This window comes from Crocodylus porosus, unplaced genomic scaffold, assembly GCF_001723895.1.
Source record: "Crocodylus porosus isolate Cpor-Errol unplaced genomic scaffold, CroPor_comp1, whole genome shotgun sequence".
Classification (NCBI taxonomy): Eukaryota; Metazoa; Chordata; order Crocodylia; family Crocodylidae; genus Crocodylus; species Crocodylus porosus.
In genome coordinates, this window is record NW_017728910.1 from 28,202,055 (window position 1) to 28,208,762 (window position 6,708).

At 43.2% G+C, this 6,708-nt stretch overlaps 1 protein-coding gene across 3 annotated transcripts in view; it reads right to left on the bottom strand.

Moving 5' to 3' along the window:
• The window catches only part of ACAP2 (ArfGAP with coiled-coil, ankyrin repeat and PH domains 2), a 116,107-nt gene that overhangs the window by 93,604 nt on the left and 15,795 nt on the right, over positions 1–6,708 (bottom strand). The gene's annotated exons all lie outside the window — the stretch shown is intronic.

Below are 6,708 nucleotides of genomic sequence, written 5' to 3' on the forward strand. Positions count from 1 at the left end.
GAGATGCTGGGGATGAGTTTAAATAGCAAGCAGAAAGGAAGAGGCACACAGAGGAATTCCGTTAGTAGAGATAAAAAGTTTTTAAAATAACAGAATTGGTTTAGGAGAGGAAATATAACACAAACTGATAATATTCTCTCACTCCCTGGGCCTAAGAAAAATACTTGTGAAATATTGCTTAAAATACTGAAAGAAATAAAGGTCATTCCAAAGAATCTAATGTCCTTGGGTTGTTTAAAAAAAGGAAAGAAACAACATGATATAAACAGTGGCAGCCTTGAGAGCTCATTTAGTTTTCAGGAGATAGCAAGCATCAATTTATTAGATAAAACTGTTAGCTATATTTCTGTGTGAAAACAGAAGCTTTTAGTAGCCATACAAATTCCAAGGGAAAAATAAGTAAAGAAAAATCAGGATTACATATGGAAAGGAAATCAGGAAAGAACAGGAAGCAAAGACTGACAAAAATGTTGGGTAAGAGAAAACCCAGCCAGAATTGTGACAATATGAAGAAATGTTGGCATTAACAGTATTTAAAAAAATCACTCTAGAAACAGAGGAAGTGTTCTCAGTTAAGTTATATGAAATTACTACCAAGTTTTAAGGGAAAAAAAACCTAGGCAAATAGACCTATAACCTGAACAGTGCCACTACAGCAGTGATCGCTGAGGAACAGGTCAGGCTAGGAGTGGGGAGGGGAAAGGACACAGAAACCCTCGCCACAGGACTAGTATGACTGTCCCTGGGGGCAAAGCTGTTTTCAAAAAGCAGCATCTACAAGCAGGTCACGTTGGCCATCATGAACTAAACCAGATGTTTTTTAAAAACCATCCAAAATGCAGACCCCACCCCTGTTACAAGCTCTTCATGGACAGATCCTGCCTAAGCCAGTAAAGGTTCCATGAATGTGCAGGAATCATAATCCTATGGACCTCTCTGCAGGATCGTGGCTTTAGTTAGAGTTCCTAGTCTGGAAAAGTTTTAGCAAAACGATGCCTCAGCCACAGTGCCCAGCACCAGTGCTATTCCAGAATCAGTTCCTCATCGAGGTTTTCCAACTCCTGGGGAAAGGGGCAGAAATGGGACATCAAAGCTATTAAGGGATTTGACAACACAGCTGACAAGTCTTGAGAGCAAGAGAAAAAGATGGTTGTTTTCAGAAAAACTGTTGATACTGTGCATTTCCAAGGTCAAAATGTATGTGGAGGGCATTTGAATGGAGAAAAACAGGTTCAAAGAGAGTGAAAAATTAATAGAGCTACTTGGGCCTGAAAAAACACATCCAGGAGGATCTGTGTTTGCTCTAATGTGACTGACTTTTATTCATATGACCAGTAAGAAGAAATTTGCAAAATAATCAAGTTTGCTGGCAAAACACAAGTCCTGATACAGAACTGGGTGATCATGGGTCAGTTCAGTGGAGGAAAACATTCAAAATTTTGAAAAAATTAAACAGATTTAGTGGGGAGAAAAAAAACTAACAAGACAGCATAACCAGGGCCCTAACAAATAAGGGAATAAAATCTCAATGAATGTTAGCTGTAAGTTAAAATGTCACAGAAAGTGTTTCTTCTCACACTGACAGAATATGTAGAATAAAAGCATGAGCAACCACGTATGCTTAGATAAAAGAAAGCATATAACCAGTTCTGTCTGACCTTCCAGGACAACTAATTCTGGTTAGGTATTTTTAAATGACTGATTTTAGAAGAAAAGGCCAGCTACCAAAGGATTTTAATTCTGAATATTTCTAGTTTCCTCAGTCACTGATACCACAACTAAAACACTGCGGCTGACTTTCAGTTACTAACTGCAAAGGAGCTAATGGCAAACAGGCTGAAGACTGCATCATGCACTACTATTGGTTAAAAAACAACCAACCAGCCCAAAGTGACTGCAATACTGTTTCTACAGCAAAGAGTGGCTTGGGGGTACACTGATCACGGTGGGGGCCAGGCAGCAGGGGGAAGGGAAGGCTTAGTGTCCCGGGCTGCTGCTGCCACATATTATTTGCACTCAGTAGCAGCATCCCCATACCCAGACTCCCTGGGAGCTACCCCCGGGACCCCGTTCACACCCCCCCCCCCGGGGAACAGAGCTGTGCCTGATCTGGCAAGGGCTCACAAGGGTGGGGAAGGAAGCATCATTCCACTCACTCCATTTGCCCCCTACCCCTCAAATATACACCTGGTACAGTGCTGCACCACCCAGCTCCCATGGCTGGGGAGGGGGGCAGCATGGGGCTGCCCCTGCCACAGCAAAGACTGCAGGGGCAATTCTGGCACCCTCTCACAGTCAGCACCTGGGGCTGGTGCCCCATTCCCTGCACCCTAGTTACACAGCAGCACATGAGCATCCTGGGGTCTGCAAGTTATTACAGATCAAGGGAAATTCACTGTGTGGACTACTGTTCTCCCACCAGCTCTTTCAAGTGTAGCCAAATAAACCAAAACAAAATCTAAACACAGGCCAGTGAACATGTTCTGTTTTTCAGGTGGTCTCATAGAGAGAGGATTCACCAGCAAGACTAAGAAAAGAACTTTAAAAAATCATCAGTTCTTAGCACAAGAAGAACACAGCTGCTTTAGTACTTACTACTGAACCAGGCACCTGTCATTTCGCATTGGGATTTTACAACATCATGTAACTGCTGTATAGCGAGTCAATGACTATGTTCTTAAAATAGGTGAAATTGACTGCTACTAACATATTTTGGAGTAATGCTAGAAATCCAGACAGGCAATGATGATCATCTCCTTCATTGAAACAGAGTCTGAATCATCAACGTGTTACAGCCACTTCCCATGACTGTACTCCGTTCCACTGAAACGGCGTGTAACGCGCAGCACTAGGCAAAGCCATCCCAGACCTCCTCCACTCCCCTGAATACACGATCGCTGTTTATATGGAGGCAGTGTCGGACAAGGGCACCACTGTGCTAGGTACTGTACACACGCAAAGCAAGAGCTGCCACTTGTCAAAGCAATTTACAGTCTGCAGTGATTCACGCTGGGGAAATATCTTCAGCACAAACTCCCAGCTACATGCCATGCTGTCTAACATCTGTGTTGATTTCCTATTTGCAAATATAAGTGGCATTTCACTGTACAGCTCTACTCTGTAAGACAGGATCTTTATATCTTTCCAAGAACTGAAACCATAATGATAGATACATATCAATAAATGAGTATCAAGCTAGTAAATAAAATGAGTTCAGACTACTTAGCCTCCCTGCTGAGCCATCAACCCAGACAGCAAGAACTTCTTGCCTTACAGTGACCTAAGGACATACTGTCCATAAGTATGCCACCCTTGAGATGAATATACCTACTGTATTCAGAAGAATATTTTGACTAAAGGAGCAGGACAACAGACCTTCACTTATTTCACCAATACAGAATCAGGTGGTACAAAACTCTGTCACAGTAGGGAAGGGGAGCAAGCCTTCCAGTATCTGCTCTTATGTATGCCCCTCAGAATACATGCCAGAAATTTCATAGATTTCACAGATGTAGGGTCAGAAGGAACCTTGTAGATCTTCTAGTCCAAACCCCTGCCCTGGGCACAAAAGAAAACTGGGCTCAAATGACCCCAGCCAGGTACTCAGAATATACTGAAACAGCATGTTAAGTCAACCATCAAAAACTGAATGTAGGTTCTCATACAAGAAAAATATGTTTTACAAATATATGCATCAACTCTCCTTAGCTAGAGCGCAGCTCAAGAAAAAAAAAAAGCCTATGCAAACCATCCTATACAATGCAGAACCTAGATTCTACGTTCAAACTCCTCCAAGAAGGTGTTCTCTCAGCTATGGTGGGCTGGTCTGCCCTGCCCTTTATGCCACTAGTTGGGAGGTATGAGGATAAATAGGGAAATATTTAGGGGCACCTTCACACATGACTAATTGCTCTGTAATTTGTTCCCTCTACTTAGCAGTTTAATTTTACATAGACCACCTTTTCTCTAGAAGTCCACCATTATAAGTAGAAATGATTTTGTTTCACACAGTTTTAACACTTCAGTCTCCTACATTATGACCATCTTCAAGAAAGGCAGTAAGTCTGTGTGTGGGAACTACTGAGATAACTGCCTTCTTTTCCACAGCAGGGAAAATCCTCACCCGCATCCTCCTGAGCTGTCTTCTACCTCTTGTTGAGAAAGTCGAGCCAGACTCTCAGTGTGGTTTAGATCATCCTGTGGGGCAACCGACACACTCTTTGTGGCCCACCAGGTCCAATAAAAGTGGCAGGTACATCATCAGGAACCATATACAGTTCACTGACCTCCTAAAGGCCTCAGACTCTGTCAGTCACAAAACTTTGTAAAGTACTGCCCAGATCTGGATACCCTGAAAAGTACATCAAGGACCAGAGGCTTCTCCGTGATCAGATGACTGCGATCGTTCTTTGATCAGAGACAGCTCCATGTGTCAGCTGAACTGGAGTCAAGCAAGGATGCATCAGTGCATATGCCTGACTCTCAACTCCCAAAAAAAAAGTGCTCTGCTCCCAAACCTCAAGAAAACAGACGTGGACATCAAGAGCTGGGAGCTGGCTGCTAACTGACTGCAACGGTGCTGCAACCTCAACCAAGAGACAGTCCACTTCAAGGTAAAGCACCTTGCCCTTGAAGCAAAGAGAGAACAAAGGATGGAAAAGGGCAGAAATCCCAGTGTACAGCCTACTTTCCCCTGAGAAAAGACATACAACTTCTGTGGACAGATCTGTGGCTCAAGAATTGGACTCTTACATCACCTCAAGACCCATCAATGAGCCGTGGTACATCTTATCCTCAAATCAAGGGACTGCTGGCAACTACCAACAATATGAGCAAAATCAATTCAGTGAGAAGTCTCCTTCCACATAAAATTTCTCCAGACAGAATGCGAGAAGCTCCCATATTTCTGGATATTTAAAAGCAAATTGGATAAACCCAGCAAGATTTTAACAGATATAAATAGAATAAATTTTCAGAGGAGACTGAACAAATTCAGAGCCTGAACCCCTTTAGGAAACAATGTAAAACCAAAAAAGGCTCCCCTACCTTAGTAAAACTGATTCTAAAATACTGACTCCTGCTTTACCCAATCTACCCGCAAATATAAATATATTTCAAATAAAAATTCATTAAAAAGTTTTGCCATGATTTCACTCTAAATTACTGCAAAATAATCTTGTACTTAACAGGGCAAACTAGAAGACCCGATCAGACTTTCCATCACTCATTTCTACAGTTCTCTTACTGTCCTCTCATTTAACATAATTAATATAATATTTCTTTCTTGAAGGGCTTAAGGTACTGGGTACATTTTTCCAAACATCACGGCACAAGATCTTGATCTTCAAGTGCCTATGGTGCTGGGTACATTTTTCACAATTACTGTATCACTAAATCACAGAATTTCATTTTGGCACAAAATTTCAGGCTACATTATAATGGCCATTTCCTACTGATGTGCATCAGTTTTGGGCTTGAACTAGCATTTGACTCAGACAAAGATGGAAATCAGTTTCCTACAGACAATGTCATTGCTGAAGCTGGACAGATGGAACACATTTCTCTACATATGTCCACACATTTCTCTGAACATTATATCCATTTCAGAACATAACAATGTATTTAAAGGGTTAATGATTTATAGATCAAATCAGGCAGCCTGATCACAATCTATTTCGTACTTCAAACAATAGAGAGAACTCTGAGCACAGGCTTTCATTCCACCAACGCTGCTGAAAGCATCCAAAAAAAAGCAGAATAATGTAAGAGATGCCATAATGGGTCAGACCACTGGTCCATCTAGCCCAGTAACCCATCCATAGCCCTACAAATCATAGAAGTAGGGTCGGAAGGGACCTTGTAAATCTTCAAATCCGACCCCCTGCCTGGGCGGGAGAAAAGACTGGACTCAAATGAGTCCAGCCAGGTAGGCATCAAGCCTCTTCTTAAAGACCCCCAAGGTAGGAGCCAGCACCACTTCCCTTGGAAGTTGGTTCCAGATCCTAGCCGTCCTAACTGTGAAGTAGTTCTTGCGGATGTCTAATCTAAACCTACTCTCCAATAATGTGTGTCCATTATTCCTTGTTATGCAGGGGGCACTAGGGGAAACAGTGTCTCCCCCAAACCCTTCTGGTCCTCCCTAGTGAGTTTATAGATAGTCATCAGGTCCCCCCTCAGCCTTCTCTTGTGAAAGCTGAACAGGTTTAGGTCCCTCAGTCTTTTGTTGTAGGATCTGCCCTGTTGTCCCCAGATCATGTGGGTGGCCCTCCTCTGGACCCTTTCAATGTTGTCTGCATCCCTCCTGAAGTGCGGCGCCCAGAACTGGACGCAGTACTCCAGCTGTGGCCTGACCAGCATCTCATAGAGGGGGAGGATCACCTCTCTGGACCTGCTTGAGATGCACCTGTGGATGCACGACAAGGTGCCGTTAGCCCTGCCAGCCGTGACCTCGCATTGTCAGCCCACGTTCATCTTGGAATCAATAATGACTCCAAGATCCCTTTCTGCCTCCATGCTCTCAAGAAGGGAGTTTCCCATTCTATAAGTGTGCTGCTGGTTCCTACTGCCCATGTGCAGCACCCTGCACTTGTCAATATTGAAACGCATCCCATTTATGTTAGCCCACTCCTGTAACCTATCCAGATCTTGCTGCAATCTTTCCCTCCCTACTAGCATGCTCACCTCACCCCAAATTTTGGTATCATCAGC